The sequence below is a fragment of the Eublepharis macularius genome, chromosome 1 (assembly GCF_028583425.1).
Source record: "Eublepharis macularius isolate TG4126 chromosome 1, MPM_Emac_v1.0, whole genome shotgun sequence".
Lineage (NCBI taxonomy): Eukaryota > Metazoa > Chordata > Lepidosauria > Squamata > Eublepharidae > Eublepharis > Eublepharis macularius.
Window position 1 is genome coordinate 119,890,833 of NC_072790.1, and position 24,167 is coordinate 119,914,999.

General features: G+C 41.6%; 1 protein-coding gene across 1 annotated transcript in view; it reads right to left on the reverse strand.

Moving 5' to 3' along the window:
* Positions 1-24,167, reverse strand: part of NHSL1 (NHS like 1) — a 238,453-nt gene that overhangs the window by 61,815 nt on the left and 152,471 nt on the right. The gene's annotated exons all lie outside the window — the stretch shown is intronic.

The following is a 24,167-nucleotide window of genomic DNA, read 5'->3' on the forward strand; positions in this document are numbered from 1 at the left end:
TCTAATATATTAATCTCATGCATTATTCATACGATTGTGCTTTGTATTGTAGTCACATAATCAAGTACCAATGTTAACCTGCTTGAAAACGAAAATGCCTTACTCCCAGAACAAGCAACTGTTATCTCTGAAAGTATGCTCAGTGACCTTGCAGCTGTACTGTAACTCTTCACAGGGGAAAGAGGGAGTGTTGATTCCTTGTAATCTTCTGCCTTTCTCTGTCCAGACTAAGCTACTGTGTTCTCATGGAACTTTTTAGGATTTTCGCACCTAAATGCTAACTGCTCAAGGGGAGGGGGGAACTCCACTGATGGGAGTTTGGCTTCTTCTCTCTGACACCTGACACTGTCCAGAGAATTAACTTTTTGTGGTTCTGACATGACTGCACCACAACACCTATTTAATCTCAACAGACAGACTGTGCATGTGCGCATGTGACATAAGTCCCTTCTCTGCTTTTCCTGGACATTAAGTACTGTGAACAGAATGGCTGGGAGAAGCTTAGCCAGAACAAAGTCTATCAGAATGGAAGATCCAGCTTTTAAAGGGTTTATTCAAAGCACACAGAGACAGCCAAATAAGCAGAACTGGGGAAGAAAACAGAACTGTGAAACAACATAAAAACACAGTTTTTAGCCAATTCGTAACTCGCAAGGAATCTTTTGTTTGTTTTTATGGGAAGGAGGGAATTCATTTTTGTCAATCAGAAAGTGGGGGGGGGGGCACTCTGGCAAAAATTCCCTCCAACAAGGTCCAGACAAATTAACTACTTCCCCACAATCATGTGAGTTTTGCACTCAGCATCTTTGGAATCTGTGCAGAATTAGGAGTGAAAAACGTTGGGTGGGCTTCATATAACTACTGCACAGCGTGAATCAGAGGTGTTAAATGTGGTAGAAATGATGCCAAAATGGGCCATCCAGTATAGATGGGTTTTCAGTTTCTCCTGGAGAGGTACTTCTCAAGTTACTTTGACAATCAGCTACATTACAAATTCTTAAGGCTTACATCACTTGCCCCTGTTCGTGAAATGGGATTTTTCTCAAGTAAAACTCTCATAGCATACACATCTTACAGATTAACAGCCAAAGGGTGTTGTATTCATCACAATAACATCTTCTGCAACATTTAGAGACAGGCTAGATTGACATCTGCAAAGTTTACTCCACAGAAAAAGGCTCCAATATCTTTAAGGGGGTGGGGGCTATAGTAAATTCCATACAGGAATTGACATTGTTGTATTCCCTTTTGAAGGTTAAAAGTTAGGAAAGGTTAGGAATTGTGTGTTATAATGATCAGCTTTACTAAATTCAGGGTGACAGCTTGACCCAGCCTTTCACATTATTCAAGAAAGAAAGTGAGGTCTCAATTCAGATGTCATCATGAACACAAACCTGGTTTATTCTTGGGCACACACATTCTTTTCCTCCTCCCCTTGTGTGCAGTGTTGTTATTGAAGATTTGATGTTTAGTTTGGGGTTTTAGGATTCTAGTGAATGAGCAACAGCTTGGCAAATAGTGTTCAATGTTAATGAGAATATGGTTTAGAATGTAAGGAAGTCCCAGCTACTGAGATGGAAACAAATTAAGGTGCCTGTATTTGGACACTGTAACAAATTGGAGTTAGACTGAAGATTTCCTAAATGAGGAAGCCTTCAGTCGCTACTGTTTACACAAGAGGAGGGAGGAAGACAATTAAATACTTGAAAAAAAACCAAGTTTATGCTTGGCTTGAGCAAGCTGTGATTTGCTTGTGATGTGTGAAAGCAGCTAAGCAGTAAAGGCTACTTTTCATACAGTGGTCATTTAAGTACAGGAGTGAAACTATAAATTTAGTCTTGCTCACCACAGGAAACAGGGCAGAAAAGTAGCCTTGGAAAAAGCCAGAAGACTAAGAGCCTTACTACAAGTGACATTTTACACATGAAGGATAAAGGATCATTTTCGCAAGTCTTTCTGGGAACTGAAGTTCCTCTCCCCCACCCCTTTTCCTTTTGTTCCTTCCCCTCACTGCCTGAAGAGACAGAGAAAGCCTGCGGCAACAGCAACTTTTGCAAATCGTTCCTCCATTCACAAGCCTGCTCTCAATGATCTTTGGGGCAGGCAGCTGCAACTTTCTCTGCTTTCTCCGGAGCATTCCGCCCCCACCCCCAGCAAGACGATTTGCAAAAGCTGATGTTGCCGTAGGCTCTCTCTGTCTCTTCAGGCAGCAAGGGGAAGGAACAGAAGGGAAAAGGGTGGGGGAGAGGAACTTCAGTTCCCAGAAAGACTTGCGAAAATGATCCTTTATCCTTCATGTGTAAAATGTCACTTGTAGCAAGGCTCTAAGCAAAGCAGGATGTTAATACTGCTGTGCTGCTTGTGCTCTGCTGCTTCCCTAGAAAAACAATGGGCCTCAGTTTACTCATTTAGACCAGGTGAAGCAGCATGGTGTCAGTAACAAAAAAACAACACATAAGCAATAGCAGCAAGTACAGGCGTTCTCTGTGCTAGTTACTGGGAAAATACTTTGCCTCTCACAGGGTGTAGTCCTAAAAAACCTTTTCTGGGAGTAAGTTCCATTCAATAATATGGGATTTACTTCTGGGTAGCCATGTTTAGGATTGCCCCTATAGTTGTCAGATAATCTCATTATTGCTTCATTCAACTAGGAAAATATGGTTTGCTGACAAGGCAGTATATTGGAGGGCTTGGGCTCTTTAACTAGAAAGGCTGATGATCAGAAGCAAGTGACTAATTTTGTGCTTCTAACATATAAGAGGGAACAAAAATTAATGGTTATCGTAAGAGTATTTTAAAATCCATTTAAAATCCATTAATTAGGCATGCCATAGAGGCACAAATCAACTGGAAACATACTTGGTTTCTACAGGTGTCTGGCGTACAAAAGGATTTTTAAAGAGGACTCTAATACAGATTCTAGTTTTGTTGCATTGTCTAAATAAGGCAAGCATGAACCAACAAACTGCACAAGAAGGCATTCAACTTGGAACACAACCTACTCCTGCTGATAAACATTTCTATGTTATCAGAAGAAATGGACTGTTCCATGGCAAGCTTTGTTTCCAAAGGTGCTGCAGAGAAGCACCATTGTAGCTCCTGGATCATAGCTGAAAAACAGCCAGTACAGAATATAAAGCAGGTTCATGAACTTTATGCACAATACAGTTTTGAAAGACCACCCCCTTACTTTTATTTACTGAGTCAGGAATTCTAACAGATGTACTGCTAAAGCAGATTAACTTAAAAGATGTTTGGTTTAACAGAATCTAGCTGATTTGGCTAATACTGGTCTGGCATAAACTACATCCCCTCTATTATTAATCCTCTAAACAACAGAAGATTGATTATCCACACAACTCTGTCTTACAGTCACATTTAATAGAGATAACACAGCCATATGTACTAGTTAAGAAAACCAGTCATGATTCAAAGGAGCTGTGCAAGCATTCAGCCAAACAAGCAGTTAGGGTGGCAGGGGGTTCTGAAGCATTAAACTATCACTCATCTTCTAAAGTAGTTTGCTTTTTTTTTGTGGACAGTCTGAGATTCTGCTGAGAATTCAGAGAGAGCTCAGAGCGTGCATTTAAACAGCTCTTGCCGTTGCTATTACAATTCTTCAGATGCAACAACTCTAGATTTATAAACAAAGAGAGGGTTTCCTATCCATCCCAACTGCCTAAGTAGAAGGAAAAGATACAGGTACTAGTGAAAAGTTGATGCTTTTTGTGGCCAAATTTTTCTGAGATTTCTAGGAAGAGAACATTGTTCACCTCTTGTTGGTTAATTACTTCTTTTTCAAGCTTATGTGGAAAGAGAGGCAGCATTTTTCACTTTACACTTGCAGTAATTAGAATCAAGCATATACGCTGTGCTGTGGGCTATGCAAAATGATTGACAGTATAAAGACTCCTTATGAATTGCCTTATTCTTTAAAAAAAGTTACGCTGCCTTCAGAGTTAAATAATTTCCCAAACTTTCCAATTCCCAGCTCAGAGACCATGTTAGAGCAGATCTATACATGCAGCTCAATTATACTACATAGATTTTCCTGGATAATATCACCATAGATGGGGAAGTGGATTTATTATATTTAAATCTTGTTTTTCACCCAAAAGGCCCTAAAGGCTTATAATAATATTAAAATACAATTAAAGTGAAACAATAATTTAAAAGTTAGCCATTAAAAAAGGCTAAAAAACATCACAGGATTAGGAAAGACAGAGAGAAAGCAATTCATAGTTCAGAACCATTTATATTACCCCAAACCTGGAAAAATCAATATAATAGGCTTTAGCCTGTTTCTTAGAAGTCTCAAAGTATGCATGACGGACCCCTTCACTCCCCCACACTGAGGCATATTTTCCCACCAAAATCCAAGTTTGCTTGCTATGATTGAACAGCCTCAAGTAGCATGTCTTTGTTTATGGTTGTAAAGTTCTTTTTGTCCCACTCTGATAAGTAGTTATATTTTTGGTTCTTTAGCCCAGCCCAGAAACTTGATAGGGGAAAAGCAGGAGCTGTCTTTTTCTTTGTATGAAATGCCACTAGAAGCTGAATAACTCTCAAAAGAAACAGCAACTTTATTGAACAGGCTGAGATGGAATATGGGCAGTCGAGATGAAATTGCTGAGGTAAGATTTGTTGGGAGAACAGAATACTTTAAAAGTAATAGGCAAAATAGTTTTCTTGCAGCTTAGTTTCAATGTTTACAATCCTTAAGAATTAGAGGTATTTTGTTTAATACTTTGGTTAAAGCAACAACGTTTCTTCACAGATTTCCCTTTTCAACTCAAGTGTCCTGACGTTAGTTCAACATGGGGCCCTCCTTAGAGACAACCCCCCTTTTAGATACTGGACAGGAATGATTATTCTTCACCTAAGAAGACATAACACTATTCACTTGACTTGAATGGGAGCTCCACTTATGACCCACTCACTCGGCCAAAAATGCACACACAGTTTTATCTTGGCTGTGTAAACGGGTTTCAACTTATGCTGTTTTAAACTTGGAATTTCTTAAGACACGGCTGTTACAGTTAGGGCAAATGTTTTTTTCTTTCCCTTACTTCAGAGGGGAACCTGTCTGACCCACCTTGTCAGACTGTCTCTCATACACTCAACTGAACTCAAAATCCAGTCAGCACCAACTCTCATCCTGAGGGCTCTCTGGCCAATTAGAGAGAGGAGGGAGCAGCCTGACAATCAAGCTCTCAGTCCAGGCAGCTATTAATGCCTTCCTTTCCATTTCTCTGAATGCTGTACTAAGGAAACCTTCTTTAAACTTAATTCCGTCAGTGTGTTATTTCCATCTCCGCACCATAAAATTGATTAGAGCCAATAGAACAAAGCAATGTAAAATACAAATGAGTTACTTACACAATATAAGGAAGAAAGAACAAATAAACATGCTCCTGTAGTGTCTGGTTAAGCTCTAAACTTTCTCCTGTGTACTACTATGACTATCAGTGCTGCTTGCTAATAAACAAACTGGGACACTGGTGGATGGAGATTTATAGATCAGAGTCCTATGACATCATGATGTTATTTCTGGCCGTGTAATTAAATGCAACAACACAGTGTCACCAGATACTCTAGGAGTCATTCAAAAGTCTATGGTAAAACCATGAAGTTTAAGGTGAGTGCTAGAGAATCTGGCAACATGATATCACTTCTAGTTATGTGGCCAGAAATGATATCATAAAGTTGCAGGATGTTTTTCCAGCTCCTGCATTTCTGTCCCTTGTCAGGGTAAAAAACATGTATGGAGGCTTGAGTTCCCCTGCCCTCAACCTTGGAAGTGGCACCCCTACTTCAGAAAGAAGTTAATTTTTAAAAAATCAGTTACACTTATACAATTTTATAGTTATAGCCAGGGCTTTTTTTTCTGGCAGTTTCCACAGTACTGGCACTTCTTTTGGCCAGCAGGTGTTGGTCTCCAAGGTGGCGCACATCATGAATACTGCCACTGTTTACTCTTTTTAAAGAAAAAAACACTGGTTATTACTAAACATATTGCAATTGTAGCTGAAATGTGTACATTTATATTGGGCATATGCAAGATGAATACAAGATGGAGAGAAGACAAAAAGTTTGATCATTTGAGTTCTGTTTCAGAAAAAACAATTTAGAGCCAGACATAGGATAGAAAGCCCTTTCTTTTCTTTCAGCCTGCAAAATGCAGAGATAAGTAGGCATGACTGAAGCAATCATGCTTTATCACCCATAAGTGTGCTAAGATTACGTCCCTGTAGAAATCCAAATTAGTCCCAGAAAAATTGAGATAATCGTGCTGAGCACTCCCGTGTGACATGCAGTTAACAAATATCATTTGCAGTGGCTGTTTCAGTTTCAAGGCACTGGGAAGCCTGTTTGGTTTCCTAAATCATGCCAATAGCGGCTTTTCAGCCACTTTACTGGAATTCTCTGGTTGCAAGAATGAAGATAGAGAACCAGATAAAGGAAGTGTTTAGATATGGTGATATATTGTACTTTTAGCTGGGATTCCCACACTGCGGTGTTTATCTTCTATAATCTCTGTACTATTTATTTGGAGAGTTAAAGCAGGCTGTCTCTAATGCTTCAAAAGAAATAAAATGTCACATAACAGCTGGCTTCTGAAACAAAGATACACACATTTAAATCAAGTGATCCTAGATATTTAGTGTAGCAATGGAACTCTACAAAAATTTGAAAGATTCATGGAAAGTAATATACATACAAAGTTGGTGCCATTTTTTTTTTGGTAAACATAAATATCCTTGAATTAATGGGGCTTTCTGGATTTTTGCATATGTAAAAAAATTATATTTAGAGTAAAATTGATCAGATTGCAATCCTGAAAAGGAGGTTGATCAGTGAATAGCTCTCATTAATAACTGTAAAATCGCTATCTATGTATGTACAAAGAAAAACAGTGCATGCAGATACACAATGCCGTGAGTTGTCCTATGGTCCCATACAGCTCTGCTGTTGCCTTTTCAGGACAATGTGTATGTTACATATTAGATCATGTTTGAATAGTAGCCCATATTTCAATGTCATATTGATCAAATATTCTGTCCTTTTTTGGCATAGTTTTGCAATCCTTTTCTGCTTGCCTGAACTCCTCTAGCCATCCTCCTCAAGCATGAACAATCATTATAATGAAAAGTGGAAACACAAAGCTTCTGCTTCAGAAACATATTTTCCACATGCTGATTGTGCAGGTTGCCCCAGCCAAGACCCATAAGCACTCAATCCACATGATATGACTGCTTATATACTGCAGGAATTGAGTCCAGTAGCCCCTTAGAGTAGGGATGTGAGCTTCGGGTCTCCGATTCAGGTAAAATACGCGAATCGGACCCGATCCATAACGTTTTGGGATATCCAAATCGGGGCCAGCATGCTGGCCCTGATTAGGAAATCCTGAATCAAAGCTTTCTAAAGCATTCATAATGCTTCAGAAAGGTTCGGGGCTGAGTTTAAAGGGCCCCGCCGCTGCTTTCAAGCAGCAGCGGGGCCCTTTAAACATCAACCCACTGTCAGCCTGGGCCCCCCACCCCCAGCCCCCCCCACCACTTACCTTGCAGTAGGGCCGGATCGAGGGGGGCAGGGGGGTAGTCTGCCCCCGGCACCACCAGGGAGGGGGCGCCGGGAGCAGCTGCCAGAGGGCGCAGGCAGCAGCGCGGGCAGTCTCACAGCCCCCCGTGCTGCCTTTCGCCAGCCCCGCAGGACAGGGGGCAGCCGGCTTGCCGTGCACCCCCTGTCCTGCAGGGCAGGCAAAAGGCAGCGCGGGGGGCTGCGGGGCTGCCTGCGCCATTTGCCTGCCCCGCAGGACAGGGGGCGGCCAGCCGCCCCGTCCTGCGGGGCAGGCGAATGGCGCGGGTGGCCACGCTGCCTTTTGCCTGCCCTGCAGGGCAGGGGGTGCACAGCAAGCCGGCCGGCCCCTGTCCTGCGGGGCAGGCGAAAGCAGCATGGGGGGCTGTGAGGCCGCCCGCACCATTTGCCTGCGGGGAGGCAAATAGCGCAGGCGGCTTCCCAGCCCCGCACGCTGCCTCCATCCCGCCCTACGTAATGACGTCACCGAAGTAACATCATCACGCAGAGCGGGGAGCGCGCGCTACACGCGCGCGCAAGATGGCCAGCAAGGGTTGCCCCGGGCGTGGGCAACCCTAGATCCGGTGCTGCCTTGCAGTTGGAAGCACTGGTGGCTCAAGCCCTCTCTGCTGCCCTGAGGGTCCGCGGAGCGGCAGCAGAGGCGGAGAAAGCCCTTCCTGCCCCTCAAATGGCTGCCGTGGTAGCCATTTGAGGGGCAGGAAGGGCCGGAGGAGGTGGCGCCGGCCCTCCCTGCCGCCCTGCGGGGCCGCAGAGCTGGAACTGGCTCCAGGTCGTTGCAGCTGACTTGCTGCCCACCTCCCAGCTGATCACCCTCCCTGACAGTCAGGTAAGTGGGTGGGGTTGCCCCAGGGGGGTGGGAGGTGCGGGTGGGGGAGTTGTTCCCTCTCACTTAGGTATGCTCCGAATATTTACGGAGCATACCGAAGCGAGTAAAAATACCATAATTCCGAAGTGGCTTGCCACTTCAGAATTATGGTATTTCCGAATTTTACCCCTGCTTCAGGTAAACCTGAAAGTAACTACAGTGGCTTCCCCCGGTAAATACTAGCAGGAAAGGAGCGAGAGAGAAAGTCCCGCCCCGGGGAGAGTAATGATAGCTGATAGTCAGGACCAAAGAATCATATATTGTAATAAATCATACACTAACAATACAATGTTCAATGTGTCAGCAACAAGCTTATTTCCTTTCACAGTGTATAATTATGAAAACATTAATAAATGTATTTACAACTGACTATCAATTCATAAGTATAATCAACAAACAAGAGTCCCACTCTTGAAGTTCCAGGGGTGTAAATGCAAATAGTAACCAAGTAAGTCTCTGAAGTTGTATCACTTTAAATGGTCGCGTCTTATCTTGTCTTTTTAGCTGGAGGTGCGGAGAAGATGGAAATGTAACAAAGAGAAGATGGAAATCCCAAGAAGATGCCCAGAACTAGGGCCGGCAAATTTTCACTCAGCTCTTCGTCATCAACGACTTCATCAGGAGCAATCAATGTTTTCTCCATAAAGATCCTTGTGCAGTGCAAGTCAAGCCAACGTTGGTTCTGCTCCACGTCATTTTTGGGTGTTGTAAATGATTAGACGCGACCATTTAAAGTGACCATTTAAAGTGGTCCTTCTGACTATCAGCTATCATTACTCTCCCCTGGGTGGGACTTTCTCTCTCGCTCCTTTCCTTCAGGTAAACCTGAAGCAGGAAACCCGAATCTTTTCGGGCTGCACACTCGTACCTTAGAGGCCAACAGAATTTTCAGGATGTACTCTTTTGAGAGGGAGAGCTCTCTTCTTCAGACAGCGTACACCCTGAAAATCTTGTTGGTCTCTAAGGTGCTGCTGGAATCAAATCCTGATGTTGTACTGCAGACCAACATGGATGCCTAACAGGGAGAAAAAATCCTCTGAACTATCCCTCAAGACGTTTAATCTTTAAACGGTAAACGTATTAGAAAAAGAAGAAAAGCGGTGGGTGGGGGTGGGAATAGAACACCCACTGAAACTGAAAACAGTGAAAAAGAAAAAAAAGAGAAAAATGGGTATATGTGACTCTTAAAAGGAAGTGATACATAAAGTAAAAACAAACAGCAATATCACTAAATCAGTAAAATATATAAAATACTTCTTGTGTCAAAACAAAACATCTTCCTCAATGGTCTCAAAACAGCAATGCAACATATTTCTATGTTAAAGCACATGCAAACATGCATATAAACACAGGGAATTGTAGCCTCAATAAATTCTTTTTTTTTTAATTTTATTGGATTAGATATCATTAAATTGTACATTATAATCAGTTTCCTTTAATTTTTCCAATTCTAACCCCCTCCCTTTCCCCCCCTTTTGTTGACTTCCAACAGTTTTCCAACCCCTTGTCCTTTTTCCCTTACTCATTTTAAATTTATTCTATCTGTCAAACAATCTTTCACTTTCTTCTAAGCTTATCTATATAACACAGTGCTCTTTCTGTCTTCCTACTTACTTTAACAACTAAATAATACATAACTAAATAATACATTCTTGGCATATTTTCTTTTGATAATAATCATTTAGCTAATTTGGGTACTCTATACTCTATTTTATAATCTCATCTTCAATATGGGGCAAACAATTTATCCCTCATTTAGCATATTTTTAGATACTTCTATAAACAGTACATTCAATATAAGTCAACCAATTTAACTTATACTCTATATATTTCTTTTTCTACATATCTCATCTTCATACTGTTTTAATTATATAATTGTATCATTCTTTCATTATGCAACTATCCACCAAAAATAGTCAACCAATTTGACCCATATATACCTCCAAACCAATTCAATCAATTTAATACATAATCTATACATTAATATATATTTTCCCACCTTACTTAAATTCCTTCATTGCAATTATAAAATTATCTCCATTATACAATTATTGCCAGAAATGAAATTAATTAATTTCTATCCTTATAATTAGTTAATTTCTATCATTATAATTCTTGTAATAACACCTATAATACTTAATGCTATATATAATAGTCTAATAAAATAGTTGCTTAGAAATTCTCATTTACCTCTCCACCCCCCGGTAAAGTCACCTCCCTCTACTTTTATTGTATTTCAGTAATTTTCAAACTGCCACAGTTCTCCTCCCACCTCCCATTTCTTCACTAAATATTGTTTCAGCTTCTCCCAATCCGTGTTGAACTGTCCTGGATCAAGGTCTCTCAGTTTCCTTGTCATTTTGTCCATTTCCGCCATGTACAGCAATTTATATATCCAGTCCTCAATAGTTGGCACTTCTTGCACTTTCCACTTTTGCGCGTACAAAAGTCTAGCCGCTGCTGTCATGTAAAATAGCAATGTCCTATATTGTGCTGGAATATCCTCCATTCCCAAGTTCAGTAGCAGGAGTTCTGGGTTCTTATTAATTTGAAATTGTAAAATCTCACTTATTACTCTTATTATTTCCCCCCAGTACTGCCTAGCTACCTCACAAGTCCACCACATGTGATACAAAGATCCCTCATGCTTTTTACATTTCCAGCATTTGTTAGACATATTCAAATTCCCTAGCGCAATTTTCTTTGGTGTCAAATACCAACGATAAATCATTTTATAAACATTCTCTTTAATATTGGTGCATGTCGTGATCTTCAACGTATTTTTCCACAAGTATTCCCACGCCTCCATTGTTATTTCTTTATTAAAGTTTATAGCCCACTTCACCATTTGCACTTTAACTGTTTCATCTTCAGTATACCATTTCAGCAGCACTTTATATACCTTAGAGATTTCCTTTTTATCCTCTTGTAAAAGTGCCTGTTCTAATTCCGAATTCTCCATTCTTATCCCTCCCTTCACACAGTCCGAATTATAAAGATCTCTGATCTGTCTGTACTGAAACCAATCGTAACTTGGAGACAACTCGTCCTGCGTCTTTATTTTGGGTTTAGAAAATTCCATTCGGGTTATCTCCTTGTATGTTAAACACTGTTGTTCATTATCGACAGTTCTCGGATCTATTACTTCATATGGAACCACCCATGAGGGGATTCCATCTTGTAGGTAATTTCTGTACTTCTTCCAAGTTGTGAATAGGCTTCTCCGAATATAATGATGTAAGAACATAGAGTCCGCTTTTACTTTATCATACCATAAATATGCATGCCATCCGAATATTTTTTTATATCCTTCTAAGGTCAGTAATTTCCGGTTTTTCAGCATCATCCAGTCTTTCAACCACACTAAACAAATTGTGTCATAATAAAGTCTTAGGCTGGGCAGTTGCATTCCGCCTCTTTCTTTTGCATCTTGTAACACTTTCATTTTCACTCGAGGCTTTTTGCCTGCCCAAACAAAATCTGATATTTTCCTCTGCCATTTTTCAAACTGCTTAGAGTCTCGGATAATTGGTATTGTCTGTAACAGAAACATCACTCTTGGCAACACATTCATCTTAATTACTGCAATTCTTCCCAACCATGACAAATTCAGTCTGTTCCATTTAATCAAGTCTTGCTCTATCTGAGTCCATAGTTTCTCATAGTTGTTTTTAAATAAATCTATATTCTTTGCAGTCAGTTCAATTCCCAGATATTTCACCTTACTTCTTACTTCGCAGTCTGTTATTTCCATTAATAATTGTTGTTTTTGTTTAGTCATATTTTTACATAATATCTTTGACTTCTTTTTGTTTACATAAAATCCTGCCAAATCTCCAAACTCCTTAATCTTCTCTATTACTTTTGGCATATTCTCCATTGGATCTTCCACAATTAGCATTATATCGTCCGCAAATGCTCTGACCTTATAGGAAAAGTCCTTTATTTTTATTCCACGGATTGCATTGTCTTCTCGTACCTGTATCATCAGTATTTCCAAAACCAAAATAAACAACAGTGGAGACAACGGGCAACCTTGTCTTGTTCCTTTACCTATAGTCAATTTCTTAGTCACCTCGTCATTCACCACAATTGCTGCACTCTGGTCTCTGTAAATTTCCTTTACTGCTCTTATGAATCTTTCTCCCATTTGTAGCTTTTCCATGGTGGCAAACATAAAATCCCAGTTCAAATTGTCAAACGCTTTTTCAGCGTCCACAAAGAAGAAGCCAACCTCCTTGTCACAACGTTTGTCATAGTATTCAATAGCATTTATAACTGTCCTTAAATTGTCTTTGATTTGTCTGTTTGGCAAAAAACCAGCTTGCTCCTCCTCAATAACTTCAGAAAGCCATCCCTTCACTCTTTCCGCCAGTATCTTCGCAAAAATTTTATAATCATTATTAAGTAACGATATAGGTCTATAGTTTTTCACGTTAGTCAGATCTTGCCCCTCTTTGGGGATCAGTGATATATTAGCTTCACTCCAAGTGTCAGGGATCCGTTGATCCTTTAAAACACCATTAATCACATCTTTTAGGAATGGTGCCAGTTCATTAGCCATTACCTTATAAAATTTGGCTGTAAGTCCATCCGGTCCTGGCGCCTTTCCCAAGTTTGTTGACTGTATTGCCTTTCTTATTTCTTCCTCCGTTACTTCATTGTTCAATTTGTCTCTCCAAGCTTCCGAAATTACTGGGAGCTTCATTTTCTCCAAGTATGTCGCTATTGAGTCTTTATTCACCTCTTTTTTATTATACAATTTGGCATAAAATTTATAAAAAGCTCTGCTAATAGCTGTCTGTTCCAGGTACACTTTATTGTCCTCACAGATTTTATTTATTATTTTCTTCTCCTTTCTCTTCTTCAATTGCCATGCCAAATATTTTCCAGGTTTATTTGCGCCTTCAAACGCCTTTTGATTCATTCTCTTAAGATTCCATTCCAATTCTTTATTATTCATTGCTGTCAGCTGTTCTTGAAGAATTTTAATATCCTGGTAAATTTTCTTTTTCCCTGGTCTTTTCTTTAACTGTATTTCTTTGGCTTTTATTTTCTCCGTGATCTCCTGTCTCTTCTCCTCTTTTTTTTTCCTGGCTCTTCCATTTAAGTCCATTAATATGCCCCTAATTACTGCCTTGTAGGTGTCCCATACCTTGTTGGTTGGTACTTCTCTATTCATGTTATATTGTATGAAAAACTTTGTTTCTCTTCTCAACATCTCCATATTTTCTCCCTCTTGCAGCAAATCCTCATTTATTCTCCATCCTTTCCTTTTACTCCTTTTCCCCAACTTCCACATAATTGGATTATGATCTGAGCCTACCATAGGCATTATTTCCACATCCTTAGTCCAAAGTGCTAAGTCTTTTGAGGCCCAGATCATATCGATTCTTGATAGCGTAGAGTGTCTCGCGGAGAAAAACGTATATTGTCTGCATTTGGGATTTTGTCTTCTCCATACATCTTCTAAAGTTTCCTGTTGTGTCAATACAAAAAACGTCTTTGGTAATAGTCCCCTTTTCTTTTGTGCAGTTGCTGACTTTTTATCTAGTTCCAAGTTTGTCACTCCATTGAAGTCTCCTGCAAGAATCATCTGGTCATAAGAATGTTCATCTAATTGCTTCCTCAAGTCCTCAAAAAAGCTTTCTTTTGCTCTGTTAGGTGCATAGATTCCAATCACCAATACTCTCTTTAAATTCCATATACATTCCACTGCTAAAAATCTGGCTTCCGCATCTTTCATCACTAACTTTGGCTGTAGCTCCTCTTTTATATACAATACCACTCCCCTTTTTTTCTTATTAGAGGCCGCTACAAAATCACTGCCCAATTTATTCAATTTTAAATACTTTGCATCCTGTTTTCTAATATGAGTCTCTTGCAAACATACAATATCACATTTTTGTTTTAATAGCCAGTGGAAAATACCTTTTCTCTTATTCGGTGAATTAAGTCCATTTACATTCCAAGATAAAACTTTGCACTCCATATTCATAATCTTGTTGCTGGTAAGTCCTTTTCATTGTCCCTTATAAACTGCTCCATCTCTGATTCAGATCTAATGCGCTTTTTCGCTCCTCCAAATTCAAAGGACACTCCTTCTGGTAATTCCCATCTGTACCTTATTTTCATGTCCTTCAGAATCTGAATTAGAGCTTTATATTTTTTTCGATCTAGCAACACCGATCTGGGTAATTCCTTCATGATAATAATCTTGCCATCAATCTCCAATGGATCTTGAAACTGTTTAGTCACAATCCTCTCTTTTATATTTCTGGTCGTGAATTGCACAATCACATCTCTTGGTAGTTTCCTCTGGGTCACGATTCTTGAATTTACACGATATACCACATCTAGGATAGCCACAACTTCCTCCTCCTCCTTCCCCAGGTATTCAGCTAACACCTCAGTGATCTGTTCTTGAGCTGTCTTTCCTTCCACTTCCGGCAAGCCGCGAAACCTCAGCTGCTTCTCCATATGTTTATTTTCCGCAACCGCCATTCTCCCCCTCATCACCCTCATCTCTGTTCGTTGCGTATCTGCTAAGTTCTCCACCGCACTTTCCACTACCTTGACTCTTTGCTGTGTTCCCTGCAGGTCGTTTTGCAATGTTTCCATAACTTTCTTCACTTCTGCCAGCTCATTTTTCACTGTCTCTTTAACCTCTTTCACCAACTCCGGTTTAATGTCCTTGAGCTCTTTAATCACTTCTAAAAGTTTTTTATCCAAATTCTCTATCGCCGATTGCCACTCTTTTTTCGACATCGTGGGGCTTGCTTTGGCTCGCTCCCACAAGTCCGCTCTCTTCCTTAGCTCCGTGGCGTTTAATTTAATGTCCTTTTAGTTTAAATGTCCCGGTCTTTCCAAAAAAAACTTTTAAAGAGTCCAAAATGTCGGGCGTCTTTTCTCTATGGTTCCTCTATGATTTTTGTAATCCAATATGGCTTACTTCCTCTTTCGCTGAAGCCGCGGCTCTTCCCCTTTCAAAAATGGCGATTCCCTACTTCCTGCCCTCCGGCAAGGGCCGCCTCTCTCCAGCAACTCTATTGTTGTTACGTACTTCCTGTTTCCCGACTTCCCACAGCAGTTCTCGCGATGGTGAAACTTTCTCACAGCCTGATATCTCCTTATAGCCACAGGTATTCAAAACAATAGTCCAATTTCTTTAATAACCTCGTTTAATTTAATCCTTTTTCTAATATAATTCTTGCCGGGTCCTCCCCTCCTTATACTTAGTCTGTTGCAGTTTAAAAGTCTACTTTAATTCTTCTTTACTTTAAGTAATCTGTCCCGTTTCAAGAGATAGTGATCTTTACCTTCTCATTCACTTTTCTTGGGTTGTAATCGCTGTTTCAATCTTAGATTCCCATCCACTCTTCCTTCCCCTGTTGAAGCTTGGGCATGTAGGTCTTATGCCAACCGCATTGGTACCAGGACTGCCGCAGAGATTATAGCCGACCTGTCTTAGGGTGGGACCTCAAGGGTCGAGAGAGGATCCATTGCGTAGGACCCCCCCTCGCCCGAGATCGACGCGCCCTGAGGTGCTTGAGCGTTCTATGCCTGTTCTCCGCCTGAGAACAGTCGGCCGCGGGCTTGATTTGCCCCGCCGGCCGCTTAAATGGCAGCCCGGTCAGCTCCACGATTAGAGCTGCGTTAGACCTTCATGGATCCCAAACCGGAAGTCCAGCCTCAATAAATTCTTAAAAGCAGAGACCACAACATTAAAATGTCAAAACTGCTAATAAACTATAACTGTCCCATTAAGCCAAGTATACACAATTTTCCAGTTCCAATAATGGAGTTGTCACAAAACACCATAGAACAATAAAAGTTTATCTGCAGCACTAGCTTGCCTTCACCTGGTTACTGAAAGGATGCATTTCCAAAATTTCCAAGGAGTCAAAAAAGCTTAGTTATTCAAGTATATACAATGCCATTGGAAAGCTAGGTATTGTTAAAGGGGGCTTGATTCCCCACTCCACCGCTTGAAGCCAGCTGGGTCAGTCAGCTCTTCCAGAGCTCTCTCAGCCCCACCTACCTCACATGGTGATTGCCACAAGGATAATAATAACACACTTTGTAAACCGCTTTGAGTGGGCATTAAGTTGCCCTGAAGGGCGATATATAAATCAAATATTATTATTATATGGCTTTTGCCCATGATGGTCACGTGATCTTTAGCATGGCCCTTTGGATGCTCAAAGGAGACCAGGTCCTCCCCTTTTCACCTGTTTGGGTCCAACCTACTGAAATGGATCTACTATTGGATCTACTGTTGGATCTACAATTAGATCAACTGCATCTACGATTACTTCTAAAATCCTATTTTCTACTTCTGTTCCCTATGTACTAGAATTCTGCTTATAGAGAAGAGTAGAAATATATGTGGGGGATGCATTAAACAAAGGGAGAATCCTGCATACTTTTTCATGAAATATGCTCCTTTCTACCACTCAACAGTTTGTATTTCAGTAGAGCAAGACTAGCCCCCTACACCGTAGGTAGTGAGTGGCAATTACTTGGCATAGAATGTTTGGTCTAATTTTGAAGTTCATTAAGTGCAGAAAAGGTACAAGAGAAAGGGGTATGGGGGGCGGGAAACAAATCTTAGTCTGTGTTTATGACCCCTGCCCAATGGTATGAGCAAAAGAAATTAAGCTAGTATTCTCTAACAAACTTTCATTGGTTGTTGGGGGTTTTCCGGGCTGTATTGCCGTGGTCTTGGCATTGTAGTTCCTGACGTTTCGCCAGCAGCTGTGGCTGGCATCTTCAGAGGTGTAGCACCAAAAGACAGAGATCTCTCAGACACTGAGAGATCTCTGTCTTTTGGTGCTACACCTCTGAAGATGCCAGCCACAGCTGCTGGCGAAACGTCAGGAACTACAATGCCAAGACCACGGCAATACAGCCCGGAAAACCCCCAACAACCATCGTTCTCCGGCCGTGAAAGCCTTCGACAAAACTTTCATTATTTTACTGACACTTTTGAGGGTTTCAGGAGGGGATGGAGATAACGGTTTGCACTGTCAAAGCCAAAATATTTGTCCTAAGTCAGGTGGGGGTTGAACTGGGCAATTGGGGTGGTTGCCACAGTACTTGCCTCTTTTGGGGAAAGATGTGCTAAGGTCTGGATCAGATGAAACTAGAATGGGCAATCAACTATTGAAGGATGATCTCCTTGGCACTAGAAGATGCATGGCTTCCAGCTGCCCTCCATGGTTTTCTTGTCATTAAGGGTGCTTATTTCCACTTCTCCTAGGGTACTGCTCAGTGGCAGCTGCCGCTTCTGGCCTCAACCCCATGGCACCATACGAGCTGCCCCTACTCTTAACCTAGCATTTGAAACACATCTTTTTTCAAACAACGGAATAGAAGTACAATAATTCACTATGCCTTATATATAGATTAACATATAAGAAACACAAAAATAGTAATTTTTTCTATAGTTTCACCCACTAGTATGGAGTAAGACTAAATCCTCAACCTTGCATTCTCTATATGCTTCAGTACAGCCCATCTATCAGAATGTAATGTGGAACTTTTATGCATAGATGGGATTCTCCCTGGTTCTCCACACAGTCCTTCAGAGAAGCACTTGAATGATGGAAAGTTGCCAAACCCAACAACAGATGGACTGTGAATAGATTCAAGAAGTTAAAAACAGAATAAAATGGATATAGTTACTAGCACTAACTTGTGTGCTGAAAAAAACAATGAAGAGTCCTGATTTTATTTCTTGATTTGTAACAAGGCAACCTAGCTGAAGCCTAAAGCAGACAGTTACCTCATGACTTTTTGTTGAACTTCAATATTTAAAATGGACAGATAGCTTGTATTTCAACACTGCAAATCTCAAGCTAAAATTGTTGTTCATATTCCATGGTTCCCCATTGCTTAGTAGCCTTTTAACTGAACACACAATTATGGTTAATACAGTAATCTCAGCTGAATTAATCACCAGTGGGGATGACCCACTTTGTTCATCTACATATTGATCAACTGGAAATACATTTTTTTTAAAAATCCTAAACAACAATGCATTCCTCTCTCTATAAAAAAAAATGTAGGAAAGGGTCAAATCATTTTTGTTTGTTTCTTTTATTGTGCCAGATGACTTTGGCATTTAATTCAAGTATTTAAATCTTTGCTGATCTAAGTATTTAAATCTTTGCCCTAAATCTCCAGTAACCAAATAATCATAGAGATGAGTTCCCTACAATAATGGTACACATGTTTACCGATGATATAGAATTGATATTACTAGGCCTTTTTTTATGAGAAAAGACGTGGCGGAACTCAGTGGTACAATATGTGCAAAACATGTGTGTCCTCCTGGAACTGCGCGATGAGGTCAGTTCTGGGAAGTGATGTCATCGAGCAGGGCATGGCCATCCCTGGGAGTGCTCCCACGATTCAAGTCCACTCGCCTCCCCACCCAAGGCTGATTTGGGCCCATCTTGGTCATTTTGGGCCCATTTCAGCACAATTCAGGCCTGAAGCAGACAGGATTGGGCCTCTGCTGGGAGGGGAAGTGTTCCCCCCGCCCGGCAGAGGCCTAATCTTGGCCGTTTTGGGCCCAATCCTGGCCATTTCGGCCCAATTCAGGTCTGAAACGGCCAGGATCAGGCCACTGCTGGGCAGGGGAGTGTTCCTTTGCCCGGCAGCAGCTTGATCCTGGCTGTTACGGGCCCAATCCTGGCTGTTTCAGGCCCAATTTGGCCATTTGGGACCTTTCAGCCCAATCCTGGGCCTGAAATGGCCAGGATTGGGCCACTTCCGGGCGGGGGAGCAGGAACACAATTCTTGTACTGGGACTACAGATGGGCACAAAATGGAACATGAACCAAAAAGAACCACAAACCAGCCCAGTTTGTGGTTCCCGAACCAGTGGTTCGTGGAAGTTCATTTCCATGAACTTCCGAACTGGTCTGCTGGTTCATTTGGTTCATTTTAAATGCCTCTTTCTGTGCCGCTGCAAAGCAGCATGGAAAGGGGCATTTAAATCCGCCAATCAGCTGCTTGTTGGGGATATCCCTGGCCAGCCGGGAGTTCCCAGCCAGCCAGCCAGCCAAGCCCCATCCACAGTTTAAATGGCCATTCCCCCGCTGCTTGGAGCAGCAGAGAAATGCCCATTTAAAGAGTGGGTGAGGCTTGGCTGGCCAGCTGGGAGTTCCTCACTCTGAGTGGTGGGGAAATGGCCATTTAAACAGCAGGGCTTGGCTGGCCGGCCAGCCGGAAACTCCTGGCCAGGCAGCCAAGCCCCGCTGTTTAAATCATCAGCTGCTTGCCGGGGATCTCCCCGACAAACATCTGATCTGTGAGTTTAAATGCCCCTTTCCATGCCACTGCAAAGCAGAATGGAAAGGGGCTTATAAACCCCACAAACTATGAACCACAAACCAGTTTGAACTTGTACCAGTTTGTGGAAGTTTGTGAAAACGCACGAAATACAAACTGTATGGTTCGTTTTTTTCATGGTTTGTGCCCACCTCTAACTGGAACTAATGAGCAGCAAGACCTGGAATCTTACATCACCTATGCTATTTGAACTATGTTTAAGAGGTTATGTTCCTTTTCTGGTAGATCTCCCTATAGTTTCCTCTCTTTACAGAACCAGAAAATGGAACACAGACCACAGTCATATCTGAGAACCCCCCAGGGTCCAGGTCTGACTTCTGACACTCTGTACTAGGGATTACAAGTCACAAATTGCTTTGGTATTGCTTAAGAACATGCTACAAGTTTGAATTTAAACCAAAGCAGCATTGGTATGGAAAGGTGAAGAGTTAGAATTATGTACTCAGAAGTCACAAGACAAGGAACCTTGCTTTAGTTCTATCAGTCATACTTGAAAAACTTGCAGACCATTGGTCCGTGGTCCATCAATTTTCACGGACTACTCATGGATCTGCCCCAGTTCGCAGACCGGTTCATTGGTCTGTGGTCTGTCAATTCTGGGGGCCCTGGGACTGCCCTCTTTGCACTCACAGATGTCAAACTCACAGTGAGTCTTCAGTAGGCTCTCCTCCAGCTGCCCTCCAAGTATGCCCAAGATTGCAGTTCGGAGATCCAAGTTGCAGACCCCCAAAGTGGCCGCCCCCAGGAAACTTTCAGTAGATAGAATAGGCAAATGCCAATTGACTTGCATTGGCTTGCAGCAATTGGCAGAGCCATAGGCTAGCTCAACACGCCACAATCAAATAGGAATTGAAAGGTGAAAAAATGAGACAGAAGAGTGAGCCCTCAAGGAGCCCAATAAGCTTGGTCCCAGAGCCTGATGCAGCCCTGAGACTGGGTTGGGGCAGAGCCCTATCCCAACACCACAAAGAAGAATTGAAAGGGGAGGGAGGAGAAAGAAGAAGAGTGAGTCTTCAGCTGAGGAAACCCAACAAGCTTGGTCCCAGTCAGAGCCTGACTACAACTCTGAGACTGGGTTGGGGAAGAGCCCAACACCACAAATAAGAGCCCAACACCACAAATAAGAGTTGAAAGAAGGGAGGAAGGAGACAGAAGAAGAGTGAGCCCTCAGTTGAGGAAGCCCAACAAGCTTGGTCCCAGTCACAGCCTAACTGCAGCCCGGAAACTGGGATGAGACAGAGCCCTTAAAGAGTTAGAATGTTTATAAAGTTATACTGTTCTGAATGTTTATTATGTAACTATTAAAACTGTAACTTTCCAATTTTGTACTGTGCAGGAATGAAGTTTGTAAATGGAAAGGTTTGTAAAAAATAAAAATCTATTTTCCTTAAAAAAAAAATCCTAGGCTAGCCTACCGCCCCACAATCCAGTAAGAATTAAAAGAAAAAAAGGAGAAACAGGAGTGAGCCTTCAGCCAAGGAAACCCAATAAACTTGTACCCAGAGCTTGACTGCAGCTCTGAGACTGAGTTGCAGCACAGCCCTAGGCTAGCCCACCACCCCACAAGCAAATAAGAATTGAAAGAAAAAGGAAAAACAAGAGTGAGCCCTCAGTTGAGGAAACCCAATAAGCTTGCACCCAGAGCCTGACTCCAGCTCTGAGACTGGGTTGTGGCACAGCCTTAGGCTAGCTCACCGGCCCACGAGCAAATAAAAATTGAAAGAAAAAAGTATTAAACAGAAGATTGAGCCCTCAGCTGAGGAAACTCAATTAAGCTTGCTCCCCAGGCCTTGCTGTAGCACAGGTCCCAAGCCTCCCTCTCGTGATGCGCAATGCAAAAATAACACCTGCAGCAAGCAGTTCCTCTCTCGGTAACTGCGGGAGCAGCTCCGTGCTGTGTCTTATATAGTAAACACTCACATAGAAAATAATTGGAGCTCACTGGTTGGCAGACAGAGCTGCCTATCAAGGTTTTCAGGGCTAAGATGGGTGTGTTTTGAGGGCAGCAGAAAGTCTGTGGGCAGCTCCTATGTTGCCTAAGGAACTGATTGCTCGGCGACGGGATGTCTGGTTTCATGGATCAATGGACGGACAGACCAGCCAAAGTTTGTCGCATCCATGCAAAAGGCTCGTCTCACAACCTGCCAGTTTGTGAACGCTGAACCAGCCCGATCCGTGCAAAATTTTGGTCTGTTTTTTGGTCCGTCCCCACCTCTAGTCATAGCTATCTAACCATACAGTAGCTGCTGATGTGAAAGACCTCTGTCTGAGATTCACAGCCACTGACAGCTGAAGTAGATGGTTGTTGTGGGTTTTCCGGGTTGTATTACCGTGGTCTTGGCATTGTAGTTCCTGACGTTTCACCAGCAGCTGTGGCTGGCATCTTCAGAGGTGTAGCACCAAAAGACAGAGATCTCTCAGTGTCACACTGAGAGATCTCACTGTGACACTGAGGTCCACACTGTGACACTGAGAGACCTCTGTCTTTTGGTGCTACACCTCTGAAGATGCCAGCCACAGCTGCTGGCGAAACGTCAGGAACTACAATGCCAAGACCACGGCAATACAGCCCGGAAAACCCACAACAACCATCGTTCTCTGGCCGTGAAAGCCTTCGACAATACAGCTGAAGTAGACCTTGATAAAAGGCATTTTCTTATGTTTAATGCTTCTCTCTAACCTTAATCTTTCATGATATGTTACAGTATCATCCTAAACAGAGTTACACACTTCTAAATCTATTGAAGTTAATGGAACTTGAAATTCTGTTTAGGATTGCATTGTTGGATTCCTATGTTTGTTTTGCTATACTGTCTTTACAGTGATATTTATATTACACACAACAGAACTAAAAATACATCAACTTCAGTTTTTATAGCAAATTCCTAGAATATATCCTGAGCATTTTACACCTCTTAATCTTCCTGTTCTTCAGTGCTAGATGTTTTAAGATTATACACACAAAAAAGAAATGAAAGGAATTATGCAGTGAGAACAAAAGAAGCAAGGGCAGTAGAACATTTAAAATGATTGTGTATGGAAGTTGTTAGCATAAACCCAGCTTTTGGTAAAAATGGTGGGACTGATGTCCAGAGTTGTGTTTTTAGGCTCTGGCCTATCTAGATATGTGCTGGCTGGACTGATTAATAACACCTGCGGGGCAGTCTCTGAGTTCCCCAACGATTCAGCTCTGGGATACTGTTCTCAGAGAGTCTCCATGCTTACTCCCTAGATATCCACACAGCTGAAACATTAATTGACAACTTGGCCCTGATTGGCTCTTGAGTTGCCAGATGATGTACTGAGTTCTAGAAAAGATGGCTTCTCGGTTCACTCAGCTCCCCTTTCTATTCTTTTTCCCTCAGTATGTCCCTATGCCAGACCAACTAGGCATAGAGGGAGCATGCATTCTACCAGATGGGTAACATGATCAGCAAATGGATGCCAAACAGAGATGCTTGAAGTAGCAAGCTCTTAAGTTTTTAGTTAATTATTGTTTATATAGCTGCAGTTTTTTATGTCTGTTGCAATGTGAGAGTGCTTTATGCTTCTGCAAACACTCAAGCTAATAAAATACAATTTCAAGAGTCTGGAATTCATAACTTAGGCATGGGTACCCCCCAGAACGAACCCACAGATTGGAAATCCAAGGCCCTGAGAAGCTAGAGCTTTCAATCTCACAAATAGAAAGGAACCGTGTTCCTCCTGTCTGATTATTGGAGTGGCTATGATCAGCACACAAAATTAGGAGGCAGGGAGGTAGCTATCCATGCAGATTGCGATAAAGCAATAAATATATATGAGTTTATGCTTACAATAAGACAGCTCTGAACACATTTATAAGTACATTTCCTTTCCAGTATTTACTTACTTCCTCTGGGTCTGTTATGGCTTTATTGCATTATTATGGATGTTCATGTACAAATTTAGAAGTTTACTCCAGAGAGCAATAATCTCCTTATATCATACATTTCCACAGTAAATAAACTTGAACAAAACTAAAATCCCCAGGCTTACAGCTGCAGACGAAATATATATGAGAAGAAATATCTTTTTGATTTCTTAGGACTTTACTGAGAGAATTGTTGCAACTCTTATTTTTTTAAACACATTATATTTTAGTAACACAGATATGCTCCTGTAAGAATTAAGCAATCTTCTTTGAGCTAATTTTAATGTACATTGAATTACAAACTGATACTTGCACAAATGAGCACTATCCTTTAAAATACATGGAAATGCTACCATTACTGAACTTCCTAAAAATAGTCATCACCAAGTACAAATTATATCACATAGGATCTGGAGATAATATATGCGGATACTATAGGGTGCTATA